Below are 21,059 nucleotides of genomic sequence, written 5' to 3'. Positions count from 1 at the left end.
GCTTCCCATGTCAGCCTCGGGGCCTGGCCCTGATCAAATGATTGGGGCCTGCTGGCTGGGGCCTGTGAGCTGGGGGCAGCTACTGCATTGAGAGCCTGCCCTCTGGTGATTGGTATGTGTCATAGTGACTGGTCATTCTGGTCGTTTCGGTTGTTCTATCATAATAGTAGTTTATGCTTTTATACATATAGATAATATATTGACAATGGCTCTGAAGGAGGAATTTGGGAAAGTTTTCATGAAGAAATACAGTCCAGATTCTGCTGAGACAGCCCATGTGTTGAAGGGCTTGAGATAAGATTGCTACCAAATTTACTGATTTTGACACTCTGTTTCCCCATTGGAAGGTATTGGAAACAAAGCAAGTTTTTGTGTCAACCCATGGTCCTGGGGTTGATCAAAACATTCTCCAACTATGCATATTATTTGAAGGCTAACTTTTATTCTACAGGAACTCAGGCACATTATGTATACTGGAAGTAAATGAAAAGAAATTTGTTTCATATGCAGAAATCTACGTGTTTATTTACTTTGATCTGGATATGCAAAAATATTAGAATTAGGCTTTAATTCAAGAAATAAGAATGGGGCACAGAATAATGTGATGAAAAGCATTTATTGCTCATAATCCTAAAATGAAGAGAAAATTAAAAAATAACCTAATGGAAAATTAAATGTTTCTTTTTAAAGAATAAATTAAAAAATAAAACATTGCCCTAACCAGTTTGGCTCAGTGGATAGAGCGTCGGCCTGCAGACTGAAGGGTCCCAGGTTCAATTCCGGTCAAGGGCATATGCCTTGGTTGAGGGCACGTCCCCAAAGGGGGTGTGCAAGAGGCAGCTGATCTATGTTTCTCTCTCATCGATGTTTCTAACTCTCTATCCCTCTCCCTTCCTCTCTGTAAAAATCAATAATATATATATATATTAAAAAACAAATAAAACATTTATGTGTGTTAATTTCAAAATTGAATTTATATGGTTAATTGATCTTTCTATTAGAATGAATGGTTGTTTGTTTAAGCAGGAGTATTAGTCCATTTAGGCTTCTATAACAAAAAATACTGTAAACTAGAAGGCTTAAACAACCAACATTTATTTCTCATAGTTTCGAATGCGTCATCCTAGAAGATACATGATTTTGATGTATCGTATTTCTGATGATGTTAACTTCAATCATTGGTTAAGGTATCATCTGTCAGGGTTCTCCAAAGATGATTCTTACCTGAAGCAGTAATTTGCAATGGTATTTGACAAGTGTTGAATTTTTTAATGTTCATTGTATGTCTATTGTTATTAATAGCAATACTATAGGAAGAAGGAGTTATTCTTATATTTCATTTATTCATTTACATAAATTTACTTTTATTTCTAATTCAAACTCTTTCTCTATCTCAAGTATCACCTTTCTTAGGCAATGTCACCTATTTGCACTGGGGACCCCCGAATTGGTCATGAGCATAAAAGTGTACATATTACTTCACTGTTCTTCCTTACTTTACCCTAGGTTCTGTCTCTACCCATTGTTTTGGGTTTCCAAGATAATTTACTTAATATGACATTTAATTCCTATCTTTCATTGACTCTGTTGGTCCTGGTTTTCAATACTACATTCTTGACTGCTACTGCCCTTATTTAAGCCTGATATTTAGCAGAAAATTCTTCTACTGTTAGAAAAGTAATTTTATTTAATTCAGCAAACTAGAGAGTGTATTGCTATTACTCTCAATGGTGGGTATTTTGCCTGTCAGCTTCTATTCCTTCTTATTTTAGTAATGAATTCCATTAGGAGGTGACTTCTTCCCATTGTATAGGTGGATTGGGTGGGGTTATCTGAAAACGTCACTTGCATTCCCCAGACAGGGATGGACATCACCATTCAACTGGATTGCCCACATTCTCTCTTCGGCTCTGTGTGGGGTGAGCCAAAGATAAAGGAACTGAACAGAACAAAAGCCATTTGAACACATTCATTGCCATGGTGGAGCTCTAAAGATACTGTCACTCAATTCCTGCTAACAAAACATCTGGAGTGTTCCTGGTTTCTGGTGTTTTTAGAGCCTCTTTTCCAATCTCTCTTGACATTTGTGAGTTTTTGGAAATTCTCCAAATAAATACATTGTTGCACCTTAGCCAGAATCATTTTTCTGTAGTTTGTGGGAAAACAACAACCCCCCTAAACTACTCTCATAAGTGAGGTAGATAAAATATTATTATTTTTCTGAAGCTAAAGACTTGGGAAAGGAAATACTAGGTACTCTGTTGATAGGAACTAGATTAATAGCAACATAATAACAACCCTAACCCTAACCCTAACCCTCACATAGCAGTAGCTGGTTGCCTCAGGCCATGGAGCATTTAACCATTATACATGGAAGTCCTGGAAAAACAACCACCAAAGACTTAAATGCCTCGCCTACACAAAGATCTGCACGTCTCTCTCCTAGATCTGATTTTCTGGTTTCCTCACACTGCTCCCAGGTCCCTTGGTGCATCTGCTGAGCTTGTCTTGCCTTCGGCCCTTCCAGCCTTTTCTGGTGGGCCCAGGAGAGTTTCAGTAGCTCTTCTCTCCCCAGTTCTTTACCTAGAACTCCACACCATCCTCACAGTAGTCTCTTCCATCGTATGAAATCTGGAGAAAAGGAAAAATATTCTTAATGAATTCTATAGTGACAGAGGAAACTGATCATTTTAACAAAGTTGTCTCCGTATCCCTGAAAAAGTGGCCCTACCCTGCATACTGGGCATCTGTTTTCATTTTGTATTCTGTGCCCCTCGCTCTCAGGGTTACGATGTACCTTACCTTTTAGACAGATTTACAATTTCTTATAACATGGTGTTCTTCTACAAGGAAGAGGTAGACTCAGCACTATGTAATGAAGATATCGTAGGTAAAATATTTTAGTATCTTGAGATTATGGGTTTTAAGAATAAAAGGCATGTTTTATATAGTCTTATGTGGTTGGAACTATGCAGATTCCTTCAATATGCATGAACTAGAGTTCTCCAAACAAAGATGATAAAAATGAGTGAAATAATTTTGTGACTCAGCATTTAAAACAAACAAACAAGCAAACATGTTCACATCATTTAAAAATATTTCCAAAGGCCAAGGAAGAAAATCATGTCAGGATGGGGTCAAAGTAAAAAATATATGTATACACACACACACACACACACACACACACACACACACGAGCACGCGTGCATGCGCAGCCCCCCTCCGTATTTTCCGGCGTATAAGACGACCCCCCTAATTTTAGTTAAAACATAGGTTTAGGCCTATATTCGCTGTATAAGACTACCCCCCACTTCCAAGACAACACCAGTTCTTTTTTTAATAGACCACTTCTCTGACTCTGGCCAATCTGAGCAGGCTCCCCGCCCCCCCTCCCCCCTTTCAAAAGTCGTCTTATACGCCGGAAAATACGGTATATTGTAATATTCATGTGACCGGATGTCCTAATGTTTTATATTAGAAAACTCTGATAGGAGGCACCGGGGAACAACATGCAGGGGGCCATGCTCCTTGGTACATCTTCTTTCAGAAGTGAAACCTTTTCCCTTCCTCTCGGAGGAGCATGTGTGGCCAGTCAGCCAAACTTTTCTGGAGTGAAAATGGCCAGGGATGCTCAGAATTAGAGCAAATAACCCTAGCCAGTTTGGGTAGGGGACAGAGCATCAGCCCTCAGACTAAAGGATCCCGGGTTTGATTTCAGTCAAGGGCTCATACCTCAGTTGCAGGCTCAATCCCAATCCTGGTTGGAGGCAACCAATTGATGTGTCTTTCTCATATTGATGTTTCTCTGACTCTGCCCCTTCCTTTTATTCTCTCTAAAGATCAATGGAAAAATATCCTCAGGTGAGGATTAACTAATAAATAAATAAATAAATAAATAAATAAATAAGGCAAATAAGATGGTGATACTATTCCAATGATACTAAGATGGTGATACTATACTGGTGATACTAAACGAGTATTTACTTAGATTTGAACTTATAAGAGTTTAATACTAATTTCTTTCTTGAACAGGAAATGCTATAGAAGCTCTGAAGGGGCTTTTGGTCATGAGGTCCAAAGAGTGTCCCTATCTAACTTGACTGAAATCCTGCCCTGTGTGCCAGGGACAGATCCACATGGGAAAAAAAAATGCCCTCCCGGCAGAGAAGGGAAACTTGTTTCTTTGAGGTTCTCTCTAATCCCACAAGCTGAGAACCACCTCCCTCCTCCTTGATGTTTGCCCTAGAGGTTTACATCACTGCTATTAGCAAAGTTCATATCGCAGTATAATTGCTTATTTACACATTTTTCCTCCCTGCAAAGTTATGAATTTCTTAAACACAAATTGTGGCATTTTCAATATTCTATCCTAAGCACCTAGCAAAGATTAGCCCCATATAAAATGGTTAGTAAGCATATTAAAAATTATATCCTAACCTCTGACCTTGTGTTGTCCTTACTTTTCTGTCCTGTCTCATATTTTTATATTTTTATTTTCCCGTGTGTAAAAATGTTATGTCTATTGTAAAAATTTTAAGCTTTTTTTGTTTGTTTTTTTAAATCAGAATAGGCAACTTTCAAAGAAATTTAAAAACCGAACTCCTTTCACAGAGTTTTAATTTCAGGTTCTTTAAAAAAAAAAAAAAAAAAAAAAAAAAAAAAAATATATATATATATATATATATATATATATATATATATATATATATATATAAAGTGACTGCTATAGGATTAAGTTTATATCTACTATAAGAAAAAAATAGGTTTTATTTTTAGCAATGTTAAGATTGTTTCTCTCATAACAATATGAAGTACAAACCAACACAGGCAGGAACTCGCTCCCCCAGCTTGCCCTGTCTACCCTTCCGGGGTGCCCACATCTGTCCCTCCTTGCTTCTGGGATTTTTCACAGGCGATCAACCCAGCACACAGCCATTGCAGGCCCATAGACACCCAAGGAGATTGGGAAAAATAGCTTTTCTGCTTACTTCAGCAGAGATAAGATCAAATTCTTTATTTAAATCTCCTTATATGCATTCTAAGATTTTCTCTTTCCCCCCCCATTTTTACATTTTATTTATTTTAAAATATATTTTATTGTTTTTTTACAGAGAGGAAGAGAGAGGGATAGAGAGTTAGAAACATTGATAAGAGAAACATCTATCAGCTGTCTCCTGCGCACCCTCCACTGGGGATGTGCCCTCAACCAAGGTACATGCCCTTGACCAGAATCAAGCCTGGACCCTTCAGTCAGCAGGCCAACTCTCTATCCACTGAGCCAAACCGGTTCGGCTACATTTTATTTTATTTTCCCATCACCATTTATCCCCCTACACCCTCTTCCACTCCACCTCCCTCTCCCCACAATCAAAGATCATAATTCTTAACAATAAACTTACATTGGTAATTAAGAGTAAATGAACAAAACAGAAAGGTGCAACATATTAACAAAACAGCATAGTTTCTGTGGTTTCTTTTAAAAAGTCTTTTTATTGACTTCAGAGAGAGGAAGGGAGAGAAACAACACTGATGAGAGAGAATCATTGATCTGCTGCCTCATGCACATTCCCCTACTGGGGAATATAGTAGCAATCTGGCAGGTGCCCTGACGACGGGGAATGGAACAGTGACCTTCTGGTACATAGTGTACCGAATTTTTGGACTGGAACATGGATTCTTTGTCAATCGGAATCGAAGAATGAATCCATGGACAGAAAGTGGTATAGCAAAGGCGGAGATTTGTTGAAGAACAAGCACAGACTCCCACGTCAGGAGAGGGAAAGAGTCCCACAGAATGGGCTCCCATGTAGGGAAGGGGAAAGGGTCCCACTGAGTTCCTTTCCCCATGGCTTATAAAGGCTGCAGATCCTGGTGCCTGATATCTCTTCTGATTAGTCACTATTCCCTTAGACTGGTTACTATAGTAACTCCTGGGCTCAAAGGTTGAACTTCACATAGGACGTGTGAGGCTCTCTGCCCCCCACCCCCACCCTTGTTTTTCTATTCCCTTTGGGCTCTCTTTCTCTCCTTCTGGATGAAGGGCTTCCTTCTCTTTATTTTGTAAATATAGATCTTTCTTGGCTACTTCCAGTTCTCTTATCTTATGAAATATGCCTGTTGCTGCTTCCTTATCTTATGGAGATCTGACTGCACCTGGCTTCCTTGTGTTATGGAAATGTACCTTCTCCCAGTCTGCAGCCACTTGCTTTTCCATGGACCCCAATTCTAAAAAAATTTCCTAAGCCTGCCTATGTTTCCCCAAAATTCATGCTTCAATAGGTTGACACTCAACCACTGAGCCATGCTGCTGAGCTGGACTAGAAGTTTCCCTTTTTATAATTTAAGCAACATTGGATCATTGTTCCCCATTCCATACCTTTCTAAGCTTCTAGGATTTTCCTCCCGTGTTCCCCAGGGACATATTCTATTATCCCATACTATTGGGGCAGAGAACTGATATGTGACATAACAGTCAGTGGTAGCAAGAAGCACCTTCAGAATTGTAGAGTAAGAACCTCCAAAAACCACTTCTCCATAAAAGCAATGAGAGCGCTGGAAAAAAATGTCAATAAACTTTTTTAGAACTCTGGAAATTAACCAAAGGTTTGCAACACTGTGAGGATCATTTTATTTAAGAAAAATGACTGATTTTCATTAAGAATAGTGAACTTTTGGTATTTTAATGTGCCTATTTCTACCCCCTGTTCCCAGTGCTACAGGCGTCTTGAAAATCAACATCCTCACAACTAATGTATCAGTGAAAAACTGGTATCATATTAGAAGCCAGTAGAGGAAGTAGAATGGGTTTGACAACTTCCTCCAAACTCTCATCTACCTAATAAAAGAGCAACATGCTAATTGACCATACCTTTGAGACACCCACCAGCCAATCAGGAGTGAGTATGCAAATTAACCAACAAAACTGGCAGGGCCAAGCGGCCTGGGGCAGGGCCAAGCGGCCTGGGGCAGGGGCAGACCTCTGGGTAGTGTGGGAAGGTAGAAAGGAGGCTCTGGGCTTGATGGAAAGGCAACTCAGCCAGAGCAAAGGCGGTGCCAACAGCCAGGGGAAGGAAGGCCCATTCTCGGATGAATCTTTGTGCATTGGGCTTCTAGTTCTTAGATAATTGTCAATTGACTGAACTGCCATTTCCCTGGTATAGTCTGCAATTGTAAGGTTCATCTTTTTTCCCCCCAACATTTTTTGTGTGTGTTAGTTTCAGGTGTATAGCATAGCAGCCAATGTGTTCTTCATAATGTGTTCTCCCCAGTAATTCAAGCACCCACCTGGCACCATACATACTTATTACAATACTGTTGACTATATTTCCCATGCTTTACATCTCTGTGACTATTTTGTAACTATCCATTAGTGCTTCTTAATCCCTTCACCTTTCACCCAGTGCCCTAATCCCCATCCCCTCTGGCATCTATCTTTATTTGACTAGACTCAGAGTTTAGTCACTAGGGAGTGATTGTTGAAAGCAATGGTGAATACTATGAACAACAATTGGCCAACAAATTACTTGACTTAGGTGAAATAGAAACATTCCTAGAAAGGCAGAAAATATTAAATCTGATTCAGGAAGAGAGAAAATCTGAAAAGACTTATACAAAGTAAAGAAACTGAATTAATAACAAAAAAATTAAAAACAACACACAAAACAAATAAGAAAACCAGCCTAGTTAATTTCACTAGTGAATTCTACCAAATGTTTAAAGAATAATTAAGCCAATCACAAATTTTTCCAAGCAAGAGAACAATTATTCTCTGAAGGCAGTAATAGCCTAAAAACAAACAAACAAAAAAACCTCCAGACAATTCTATCAAAAGAAATTATAGACCAGTATGCATTATGAATATAAATACAAAGGAGCCTGTACAAAGTTTGTTGAACTGAGTCCAGCAACATATAAAAAGATTATGCACTATGAAAAAGTGGGATTTATCCTAGCAATGCAAGGCTGGTTCAACATACGAAAATCAGTTACTATAATATGTTTATAGAATAAGGGTAAAAAAATCACAAGGTTATCTCAACAGAGGGAAAAAAAAAACATATTTGACAAAAATCTATCACCCTTTAATAATAAAAACCACTAAACCTAGAAAGAGAAGGAAAAATTTTCAACCTGACACAAGTCATTCATTAAAAACCCAATGTGTTTTTTTTCCTGTTTTTTCTTTTTTTTTTCTTTTTTCTTTTTCTGTTTTCCCTCAATTAAAGAAAAACAGGGAAATGGGTCTGCATACTTTTTAACTTCAGGATATCCAGATATCTCTCGGCACAGCACCTTAGTAAATAAGCATCATTAACTGCTCTCTGCTTCAGCTTCATCATCAGTAAAATGGGAATAACCGTAATCCCCGCCTCCTTGCTGTTCGTGTTGCTCAGTGAATTAACGCAAAGCATCTAGAGGAGTGTTCACCACACAGTGAGTGCTTAGACAGCCTTGCCTGAACCTGCAAGGCCAGAACTTTTTACATGGGCATCTGCCTTCAAGAACTCATCCAGGCTGTTCGCCCTTTTCAATCTCTCTTTTTGTCGCCCCTTCTCCATTTCAATGAACATTATACATTGCCCAGGGCTTGAGGCAAAGAATAAAAGAAGGAAGCAGTTAAGTAGAAACCAAGAGTAGAAGAAACAAGGCTGACATATCTTTGTTGGAAAAAAAAAAAAAAAAGAAAGAAAGTAAGTTTAGATAATGCCTTTGAAAGACCACAGAGAAACCTCAACAATAAACCAGGTAGAAGCACTAGTAGATAATCTAAATTTAAAACATATTTCCCCTCTTAATATTTTAATGAACAATACATGAACTTTCAGTAATATTTCTCATTTTTGCCACAAAATTATGAGTGTGCATATGTGTGTGTGTGTGAGATAAAATTATTTCATTTTTGCCCTGACCAGGGGCTCAGTTGGTTGGAGCATCATCCCATACAACAAAAAAGTTGCGGGTTCAATTCTCAGTCAGGGCACATACCTCGGTTTGGGAGCTTGTGGGGTGCAACTGATTCATGTTTCTTCCCCTTCCTCTATATATATATATATATCTTGGGGTGAGGATTAAAACAAACAAAAAAAATTACTCCATTTTTAAGGTCAATTATCATTATCCATAAAGATTTAAACAAGAAATACATCCAGGCATATGGACTACAACAAAGATTTAGATTTGCAAGAGTAAGAAAATTAAGCCTCTGGGGAAAATTAGCATACTGAGCCACTGTTTTATCCCACTTTGCCTTATGAAAGTATTTGTCATCTCTGTTATGTTTACCAAACTAGTGTTTAGAATTCTAAATTCTTTCAAATTGTTAATTTTGTAGAAATACTTTATGTCTATTAGACCCAAGTTTTTTTCCATTTGGAGGGAATGACTAGTTAAACTTTGTGAGCCCACTACAAAATGATTATATATATCATTTAAATATATTTATATTTATATATATATATTTAAATAATCACCTAAGGATATGTTTTTCATTGATTCTAGAGAGAGAAAAGGGAGAGGGAAAGAGAGAGAAAAAAACATTAATTCGCTGCCTCCTGCACCTACCAGGACTGGGGATTGCATGCCCAGATTAGGGGATGGAACTCACAACCCTATAAGGCACTGGAAGAGTGGGCTACACATTTTATTCTAAAAAATAGTTCTCAGGTGCTCAATCATTATTTAATTACTATAAATTCTCAGAATTATAGACTCAGCCCAGCTCTGTTAATGACTTCCTTTTGCTTCTTCAGAGTCACTATCTCTCCTTCCATATCTTTCTCCAACTAATTATATCCTAACATGTTATTCTCCCTTACTAGAGGAATCTATTTATATAAAAGGCTAACATGCAAAGTGTCTCTTTGGGAGTTTGACCAACCCGGAGTTCAATCTCTCGCCATGATGTGTTTTGAGCAACAGGGGGCAGCACAAAACAAAGGAAGGCCCTGGCCGGCAGCTGCTAAGGACCCTACCTGTGTATGAATTTTGTGCACTGGGCCTCTAGTATTGTATAAAGTAGTTAGTAAGGAGACAAAGGAAATATACAGTCATGGACTCATAATACATTTTAATATGTAAGTTCTAGAGCCAGGACTCATTAAACTTATTGTAGGTAAGTGAATATACAGGGATGAGAAAGAGTAGGCTTGCAGTTATTTGTATAGAAAGTAATACAATAATTAATAAATAATAATACAAGAATAAATTCCGTGCTTCACAACTGTAAACCTACTTTTGCCCACCCCTATCTTTAGCAAAGGGAATGGAGAAATTTAAATACTGTATATCCATACTTTTGAGACATGGTAGAGTCTTACTTTGAGAGTAATTGAAAAATAAATATAGGTTAAAAATTAAGTTTTATTGGTTGAATGTTAGCCCAATACCAATGAGGCAGAGCAGGGCTTGCCACCAAAAATATTTTGGGATATTGATTTTAAGCCAGTTATTTTGAAGGAATAAAAGACTCAGAAAAAATCTTTGCCCTTTCCCCTAATTGCTTAGGAGAATTTAGAGCAGGGGTCCTCAAACTTTTTAAAGTGGGGGCCAGATCACGGTCCCTCAGAGAGCTGGAGGGCCGGACTATATGAACTACTAATTCCTACTGTAACACCTCGGCTGCACTCACTGCCCAAAAAACCTGGCGGGCCGGATCAGACTCCTCTGCGGGCCGCATGTGGCCCGCGGGCCGTAGTTTGAAGACCCCTGATTTAAGGGCTTGCTCCAGAAAGGCAGCTATCAGTACAGATAAAGATGGGTTAATATGAACTATCAGAGGGAGGAACCTAGTAAGTTTGATCTCTGTGTCCCATTGTTAAAGATGGCCTAACAAATATTTATTTACAAAACATTAGCATTTATATTTCCACTAGAGGCCCAGTGCACAAAATTTGTCCACAGCAGGGTGGAGGGTAGGGGAGGTGGGGGGGTCCCTCAACCCGGCCTGCACTCTCTCACAATCCAGGATCAGGCCTCAACCAGCAGTTGGACATCCCTCTCACAATCTGAGACCTCTGGCTCCTAACCACTGGCCTGCTTGCCTACCTGATCACCCCTAACCACTCACCTACCTGCCTCATTGCCCATAATTGCTTGCTTGCTTGCCTTATCACCCCTAACTACTCTTCTACCTGTCTGATTACCCTTAACTGCCTGCCTGTGAGCCAGGTGGCCTGCATAGGAATCTCTATCTACCCTCCTGAGATAAATAGTGCCCTGTGTCCCCCACCCCCAGTGTGTGACTTGAGTCCTGTTGATATTGTAGAGAGGGAGGAAAAGAAGTGTTACAGAAGCAGGGAATGCGCACTCCGCTGTACTGTTGGGACCGACCATGCTGTACTGGGAATGCACTAAAAAGAACCCAGAGAGGAAAAGTAGAGAAAGGTGAGCCTGAGAAGGACCCATAGTTAATATTTTCTCTCTTGATATCGAGTGTACTTCTTTCTTCACCCTTCATAAAATTACAGGGTAAAATAAAGGAGTACAAAATAAGGTCTGAAATGGTTTTTATTATGAACATACTCGGGATTCCACTCCTAGTATTTGTCATCGAAAAATCAAATTTCAGAACAAAGTCCGTTTAAAAATATTATATCCTACTAAATTAAACTGTAAACAATTTTATTTTAGATGCATTTCTCCAATGTGTTCCCACTGTGCAGGGGATTGTTAAAATTTCCAGCAGAGGAGAGTATCATGAACTTGGCCCAAACTCTGTGACGTGGGGTGTAGCCCAGAAACAGCTGCTTGGGTAGTTGTTCCTGCCCCTGCTGTTCTTCCCTCATTCATAGTTCTGGGTGTTTGCTAAATGCCACCCCCAGAACAAAATTATCTCGGTGCTGCTTGACAACCAAAGAAAGGCAGCTAGTGGGTTAATCGAAACAGAAGATGACTTCTTTTCTTCCTAAAGGTGTTAAATCAATACCTTCTTTTGAAAGGGGTAATAAAAAGTAGAGGACATATGGCAGGTGGTAAGTAGGAACCACAAATTTCACCCTCAAGTTTTTTTTTGTTTTTTTTTTTTTTAAATCTGGCCATGGCCATGCTACATAGTGTGGCATGCAGGGAGGCTGGGGACAGCAGGGGTTCCCTCAGGGCCTGTGCCTGAGCTCCAGCTGCTCCTCAGTGTCCATACACTGATTCTGATCTCATCAAATCTACCGGTCCCTCCCATTCCCCCTATTGCCCTTACTATTTTCCCAAATATCTTTCATTCTCAATCTTTTTCTCTGCTAAATACAGCCCAAATTGAACTTGTTATTTTTACCCTTCAGGTCCCACTTTATACTAAACAAAATTTTCTACCAGCAATCGGGCCTTCCCCGGGGCTGCCCAGCTGCCATTGGGGTGATTAGGGTGTTTCCTGCAGCTGAAGTCTCTTGTAATTAGCAAGCCCTTCAGGCAGTCTGGACTCTGAATTTAGCTGCCATCTGGTATCATCTGTAAATGACAATGACACTGTATCTTCTCTGTTGACACAGCCCTGACTGCACTTCCATACCCCCACCCAAGCAACCCTTAAAGAGATATTACTGCCCAGCTTCTCTTGTCACCCTATCACTATTAGGGAACCTCAGGCTCTAGTTAACTTGCCAAGAGTTTCCAGAGCCATCAAGAGGCTGCAGTGAAAGGCCACAGCTGACCAAGGAGCATCTCCTGTCACTCTTCACCAGCGTTTCTCAAAGTATGACTTCTGGACTAGCACACTGCAATTATCTAGGAACCTAAAAGAAACATATTCTTAGTTCTCACCCTGGACCTATAATCGAAACTCTGGGATGGGCCTAGCAATCTGTATTTCAATAAGCCTTCTGGGAACTCACCTGTAAAATATTCTGATACATGCTAAAATTTGTGGACCACTGTCTATGGCTTCTCCCTGTTGCCCATCTGTCATTTTGTGCAGGGTAATTATTTGGGGTGGGGACTGTCCTGTGCATTGTATGATGTTTAAAAGTACCCTTGGCCTCTCCCCACTAGATGCCAGTAGCATCCCCTCAGTTGTAATCATCCAAAAATGTCTCTAGACCTTGGACAAAATCACCCCCCAATTGAGAATCATTGCTCTACATTCTTTCTCTGCAGGCTTTATGTCAGATTGCTTAGTGCTATTTGACCAATGATTGTTGATGTGAAAAACTCTATGTACATTGGATACAGAGTGCTGTGTATGCAGTACTTCTCAAACTTTAATGTGATACAAGTCACCTGGGGATCTTGTTAAAAATAGTTCCGATTCAGGAAATCTGGGTTGGATCCTAAGACCGTGCATTTTAAACAAGCCACAAGTGATGCCTCTGTTGCTGCTCTGCAGACTACACTTTGATTAACAAGGTTCTATAGGATCTTGAAATATTTATTGAATGAAGACATGAATAATTAAAAGATAACATTGCCTTTTTTTTTTTAGAATGTGCAAGCATTGTTTCCCTTTGCCATTGAACTCATTTCTGGAATTTCTTTCTTTTTATTATTCCTATGTTTTAATTTTTAAAAGTTATCAACTTAATTTCAGTAAATGTGGCTGATATAGGCCAAAAATTACCAAAAGATCTTTGCATATCACTTATATTACATTTAAAGATACATAAAAACAAATGTCCAAAATTTATTCCTTAGCCAATAAAAGATATACTATGTTGCTATACCAGTAAATTCTAATTCACTAATGTCTCTTCAACACTTTCTCTTTGAAGAATATGCTAATCAATTTCTCATCTTAAATATATATGCCACTTGTAATAAATGCACACCTATAGCTGTGTGCTTTCATTATATATATATATATATATATATATATATATATATATATATATCAAATGATGTAAAAGTAATGTTTATTGGGAAAGGTTAATGCCACAAATACATATAAAAGAGAGAATTAGTCAGCAGGGCTAACTTGTTTCTATTGTCATATGGGTTAGTGAGAAATTGGTTTCAAATGATCTTCTATCACCATAGGAGAAGGATGGGCTTTACAATTACAGAAGTGGCTGGGCAATTTTCTTTTAGAGCTAATAAATACCTGATGCTTTCTTTGTTTCTCTGTTAATGCATTGACAGATGTGGCTCTGAAGTGTGACAAAAACCTAAAATCTGTGGATTGAAATTTTTATTTCAGAAGTTAACAGTTCTTTGGCGGGTAGGGGTTTGAAATTGGAAAACACAGAGAGAAAGGTACACTAGCAAATATTCCTATATAAACAATGATACTGTGTGATAGATAATAGGGAAAGTATCCAACCTACCATACTGTTTTTGTACCAAGGTTTTAGACAGAACTGTGTGGGGTGATATGAATAGGCTCAATGGATTCATTTTCACTTCAGCAGCCCAACATCCCACTGCCATTCAATTTTAAGTTGTTCTTATGTTGCAGATAGATCAGTGGCTATTGATGAATACATTATTGTTAAAGTGCATTCTCATTTTACAGTGTTTCTCAGAGACTTACTAGCTATTCAATAAGCCTGTTTCCTCTCCCACTTGGGCTTATGGCTAAAATATACAGTGGCCTTGCAACAACATGGATTTGAACTGTGCCAGTTCATGGCTAAAATATACAGTGGGCCTTGCAACAACATGGATTTGAACTGTGCCAGTTCACTTGTATGGGGACACTTTTCAATAAATATTGTAAATGTTTTTTCTCTTCTTTGTGATTTTCTGAATAATTGTTTACTTTATTATAAAAATACAGTATATAATATATGTAATATGTAAGGACATGTTAATCAACTGTGTATGTTATCAATCATTATAGTCATGGACTCCATGAGAACAATTCTGATGAAGTTATCAGAAGTTAGAGAATTAGTGGGAGATGCAGATTATATATATATATGTGTGTGTGTGTGTGTGTGTGTGTGTGTGTGTTTGTGTAATTATATATATATATATGTAATTCTTTTAAGAATTTTGTAAAGAATGAGAAAATAAGGGCCTAAGAAAAAGAAGCAAAGAATAAATAACTCTGCTGCATGGGGAATGTGGAGAGATAAAGGAAAGATGAATGTCCAGAGTTATAGAGCCAGATTGAGGGTGATGAATAGTCGTTTCTAATAATATAATGCTGATCAAATTGTAGATACATGGAAGGGGAAGGAACATGTGGGATTGGGCCTAAGCGGGCAGTTGGACATCCCTCGAGGGGTCCCAGGTTGGAAAGGGCTGAGGGACACCCCCATTCCCTGTGCACAAATTTGGTGCACCAGGCCTCTAGTATTCTATATTAGGCTCTCAGGAGAGTTCTTCTTTTGAAATGTTACTAGTGCTACTGTCCCCAGATCTTCAGTTAACTTCTACCATTTCTGATTGAGTATCATTTTCATAAAACCAAGGTAAAGAACATTTGTTCCATGCCTTATCCATTGTGGACAGAGAGAGGAGAGCATGTTTGAGTGCTGAATAAATAAAACCCAAACATAGTGAGTTAAATAAAACAAAAGTCAGAGAACTCTACACAAAGCCATCAAGAGATCCAAGTTAGCAAGCATTTCTGGATCCAAGTTAACCATTTCATTGTTATCATTTTCTTTAGTTGGCAGAAAGCGAGAATGAGAATGGAAAGACAAACACTTCCTTTTAGAAGGACATGATTCAGAAATTGTAAGTACTGTTTCCTCCAAAATATTATTGACCAAAACTTAGTAAATGGTCACATCTGGGTGCAAAAGAGGTTGGGAAATGTAATCTCTATCTGATTTATGTGACTTGTTGAAACCTGACAAGAAAGGGATTCTACTTTAAATAATGAGAGAAAATGGATACAGGGGGGAAATTAGTAGTTTCTGTTATAACATGTGTAAGATTGGAAATTCACTGAAAACAATAAATTGTAGTTAGAGGTAACCAATTTACCATTTGGAATTCCCAGAGACACAAGACTTCCAAAAGACAGAATGGCAATTTAATGTGTGTTGTGGGTTGTGGGTAAGGGTGGAGGAGAATGAAAGTGGAGATAGGTGTTAAATGTGGTGTTTAGCGAAGAGCCTAACCAATAATTTTTTTTTAATTTTCAAAGTACAAGATGACTATAAATTTTATGTAGTAAAAGAGAGAGACTTATGTTGGCATCTCAGCATTAGAAAGAAAGTAAAACAGAGGGAACTACACTAAAAACTACATTAAAGAAGTGATAAAAGTTTTATAAAAGGGGAAGTAAAGTCTTCAGAGTTCATTTGAGATCAACACATAATTATTGAAAACCAACCACATCAAGAAATTTAGAGAAAAATTACAGAAAATATAACAAATGAAGTCATCTTTATTTGATATTTAAAGCAAGTTATTATATTTCTAACAATAATGCTGTTATATATGTTGTATGTATCTTATAAAGTTCTAGCTGCAAGCCCCAAAGAGAAGGCCAAAATATTCTGAGTAACGAGTTTAACATGTTACTTCCTAAATCACTTTGAAAAGAAACATTCATTTGGATGCATAAATAATCTAATATCTTTATAAAATCAATTTAGGAAAAACTACCACAAATATAACATCCAAAGCTTTTCCTTCAGCTTGAGAGCAGCCAAAAATATCACTGCTACATTGTGTTGGAAGTTTTTATTTTTTTATTTTCTTTAGTGCAATTATGTAAATAAACAAATAAATACCCCCCCAAAAAAAGGCAAAATAATTGAGAAATATTACTGTAAGGTTCTTTTTTTTTTCCTTTGACAGACAACATAATTTTGTATGCATGAAAATGCAAAAAAAAAAAAAAAATTACATGCAAACAACTAGAACTTAACATAGAAATAAAAAAATTAACTTTTTTACACTAGAGGCCCAATGCAGAGATTCGTGCACCAGTGGGTCCCTCCATGTAGCCTGAGGGGATCGAGCTGAAACTGGCAGTCCAATGCCACCTGCTGCTCCTACCTGACACTCCTGCTCATCCTGGCCCTTCTGTGAGTGCCACCACCATGGCTCAGTGGGCTCACTGCCACTCTGCTGTGGTCTCCGGGGGGCAGTGGTCAACCATGAGTTCTGGGGCCTGTTGGTCAGATAAGCAGTGCTCCTGCTGTGGCACCAGGGGAGAGCACCTGCATGGAGAGCCTGCCCCATGGTGGTCAGTGTGCATCATAGCGACTGATCGACCAGTCATTCAGTTGTTTGGTTGTTTGATCTTTTGCTTGTTTAGGCTTCGATAGATAGATAGATAGATAGATAGATAGATAGATACCAGTAACAATCAGAAAATGAAATTTAAAAAATATTCCACTTACAGTGCTGTCAAAAAACATCAAGTATCTAGTAATAAATGTAAGGGAGATATTCAAGAACTCTATAATGAAAATAACATTAGATATTAAAGTTATTAAAGAAGATGGAAATAACATATATCATGTTTATAGGTTGGAAGACAAATTTAGTTAGATGCCAATCTTCCTCAAGCAGCTCTACAGAGTCATCATAATCTCAATTAAAATCTCAGCCAGTTGTTTGTGTAAAATGTCAATCTTCAACAACATGTACACAGAAATGAATAGGCAGAGGATAGTTAAATCAGTTATAATTTAAAAAAAAAAGTAGGAGAAATTGCTCTACCAGGCATTAAGACCTATTAAAAACTAATTGAAACAGTTGGTATTGGCTCAAGAATAGACAACTAGACAAACATAACAGAATAAAGAGATCTACCTTCTCCCCTCAAGAAACAGTTTATACATATACAGACATGAGATTTATGTCAAAGGTGGTGCAGTAGTATAATGGAAGGTTTTTTCAATAAGTTGTGTTAGATCAATTGATAACCATTTGGAAAAAAATTAATCTTGACCTCACACCATAAGCAAAAAATTCTAGATTAATAGGTGAAAGCAATAAGAGTTTTATTTTTAAAAATTATAGGAAAATATCTTCGTGACCTTGAAGTAGGCAAAAATTGCTTAAATAGAACACAAAATGCACTAATTAAAAAAAATGATAAATTTAACTACATTAATATTATGATCTTCATTTTATTAAAAGACATTTTATGGAATGAGGAGGAAATCCATGCCAGGGGATATGGTATTTCCAGTGTCTGTATGTGAAAAATGTCACAAACACGATGTGGAAAAGACTGCATCTAGAATATACAAAGGATACCCATCCTAATATATATAAAGAGCTAGGTGGCGTCACGACTGAACGGGTGGCTGGTCACTATGAAGTGCAAGAAGTACCTTTCGGTTCCCCCTCTCCCCCAGCTTCTGAGCTGTTCACCGTGACGGGGGGAAGGGGGAGGCAGTGGGGTAGGACTGGGACTGGCAATGATGGCGGGCTGCTTCGTGGGGTGGCCATGAGCTTAGCGGAGCAGTCACCTAGGCGGCAGCGAGTTTTGCAAAGCAGTTGCAGGGCGGAGGACTTTCCCAGAGCAGTTGCGGGGTCAGGGGACCCTTGAGGAGCAGTGGAAGGACGGGTGGAGTCTTACGGAGTGTCTAGTGGCGAGTTTCTGGGGAGGCAGCAAGCTTAGTGGAGCAGACGAGGGGCAGGGGGAGCCTCTCGGAGCAGTCGAGGGGCCCCAAGCATCATGGAGCATCCCGGGGTGGGGAGCTTCACACAGTATCGCAGGGTGGCAGAGGCCATGCGATGGAGGCCAGACTAGGCCCAGGGACCCTAACCGCGCATGATTTCTTGCAATCTGGGCCTCCATTTATCCAATAAGAGCTAAATATTTCAAAAGAAAAAACTGGCAATTCTTCAATATAGAAGAGTATATCCAAATAGTCAAGAAACTCATGATATAATAGTAACACATAAAATAGCAATAAATACATGAAGATGGGCCAAAGTTTGTGGGAAATTCATGAGGGAAATGAAAATTAAAAGCACAATAAACTCACGTGATGATTAAGAAGGAAAAGATAGCTGAAACCGGTTTGACTCAGTGGATAGAGCTTCCGTCTGCAGACTGAAAGGTCCAGGTTCGATTCTGGTCAAGGGCATGTACCTTGGTTGCGGGCACATCCCCAGTAGGAGGTGTGCAAGAGGCAGCTGATCAATGATTCTCTCTCATCGATGTTTCTAACTCTCTATCCCTCTCTCTCCCTCTCTGTAAAAAAATCAATAAAAATATATTAAAAAAAAGAAAAAGAAAAAAGAAGGAAAAGATAGACAAAAAAAGTGTTGACAAGGTTGTGGAACATCTGATTTTTCATATATTGCTGTGAGGGTATAACTTGGTACAACGACTTTGGAAACTCCATGGCAGTATTTATTAAGCTGAAAACATACATATAGCCTCTGATTCAGAAATTCCATTCCTAGATACATAACCCACTGATTTTGGTACATATTTTCACCAGAAGACATATACAAGGAAGTTTATGGCAGCAATATTTATAATAGTCAAAAGTTGCAATTTGTCAAGTTCTAATCAAGGGTAGAAGGAAAAAACAAATTGTTTTTATAGAATGTTATACAGCAACTAGAGGCCCGGTGCATGAAATTTGTACACTCAGGTGGGGGAGGGTCCAGTCTCAGCCCAGCCTGTACCCTCTCACAGTTCTGGAGCCCTTGGGGATGTCCAAATGACGGCTTAGGTCTGCTCCCCATGAGCAGGGCTAAGACATCAGTTGGACACTCTTAGCATGGCTGTGCAGGCAGGAGAGGCTTCTGCCATTTCTGCTGAACTTGCCAGCCATGAGCCCTTCTTCTGGCTGAGCAGCATTCCCCCTGTGGGAGCACACTGACCACATGCTCGCCTGCATTGAGTGTCTGCCTCCTGATGGTCAGTGTGTGTCAGAGTGACTGGTTGTTCCACCATTTGGTCGATATGCTTATTAGCTTTTTATTATATAGGATAAGAATTAGTGAATAGAAACTACATACAACAACATGGATGAATCTTAGAAACATAATGACAACAACAAAAAGCTATACAAAAAGAATTCAGAAAGTATGGTTCTATTTATTTTGTGTTCAAAATCAGGCCAAATTAATCTCTGATGTAGGAAGTCAAGATACCAGTAACCTTTGGATAAGGTGAAGTGATTAAAGGGAATATAAGGAACTTCTGTGAATGCTGAAAATACTCTGTTTTCTGATTTAATAGGTTCTTATTTCTTTTCATTTTTTTTTAAAATTTAATAAATCTTTTTTGTGTTCAGATTATTACAATTGTTTCTCCTTTTTCCTCCCATAGCTCTCCTCTACCCAGTTCCCACACACCCTCTGCACTTATATCCCTCCCACTGTCCTGATCCATAGGTGCACAATTTTTGTCCAATCTCTTCCTGTACCCCCCACATCTCTTCCCCCCACAAGAATTATCAATCCAGTCCCATTCTATGCCCCTAATTCTATTATATTCACCAGTTTATTCTGTTCATCAGATTTTTTTATTCACTTGATTTTTAGATTCACTTGTTGATAGATATGTATTTATTGTTCATAATTTTTATCTTTACCTTTCTCTTTTTCTTCCTCTTCTTAAAGAATACCTTTCAGCATTTCATATAATACTGGTTTGGTGGGATGAACTCCTTTAGCTTTTTCTTATCTGTGAAACTCTTTATCTGACTTTCAATTCTGAATGATAACTTTGCTGGGTAGAGTAATCTTGGTTGTAGGTTCTTGCTATTCATCAGTTTGAATGAATATTTCTTGTCACTCCCATCTGGCCTGCATACTTTCTGTTGAGAAATCAGCTGACAATCATATGGATACTTCCTTGTAGGTAATTAACCGTTTTTCTCTTGTTGCTTTTAATATTATTTCTTTGTCTTTTGCCCTTGGCATTTTAATTATGATGTGTCTTGTTGTGGTCCTCTTTGGATTTAGGTTCTTATTTCTTAATTGCAGAGGTGTATTTGTTAGAATTCAGAGCACTGTGCATTTATGATTTATGTACATTTCTACATATAGGTTATACTTCAATTCAATTTAAAACATCAGTTATATTACCTTATGGTTACATATTATGCAAAATAATTAGAAGGCATAATTTTAGCTTTAAAGAAATTTCATAAATCCAAGTGAGGGAAATGAAACTCATGTCATGATATGATTTGAGGAACATAGAAGCAATAATTACAAGCAAATAATATGCTATTATTTATATGAGGAGAGTA

The 21,059-nt window shown here is 38.3% G+C and overlaps 1 long non-coding RNA gene across 1 annotated transcript in view; it reads left to right on the top strand.

Annotated features, from left to right (window-relative positions):
* The window catches only part of LOC311618846, a 158,255-nt gene extending 142,631 nt beyond the window's left edge, over positions 1-15,624 (top strand). Inside the window, exon 4 of the long non-coding RNA XR_014794380.1 lies at positions 15,539-15,624. This is a non-coding gene — a long non-coding RNA (uncharacterized lncRNA). The remainder of the gene's footprint in view (positions 1-15,538) is intronic.
* Positions 15,625-21,059: the final 5,435 nt, after the last annotated feature.

Source organism: Pipistrellus hanaki, assembly GCF_964339955.1.
Source record: "Pipistrellus hanaki genome assembly, chromosome: 3".
Taxonomy (NCBI): Eukaryota; Metazoa; Chordata; class Mammalia; order Chiroptera; family Vespertilionidae; genus Pipistrellus; species Pipistrellus hanaki.
This window is presented reverse-complemented; position numbering and strand designations above follow the sequence as displayed.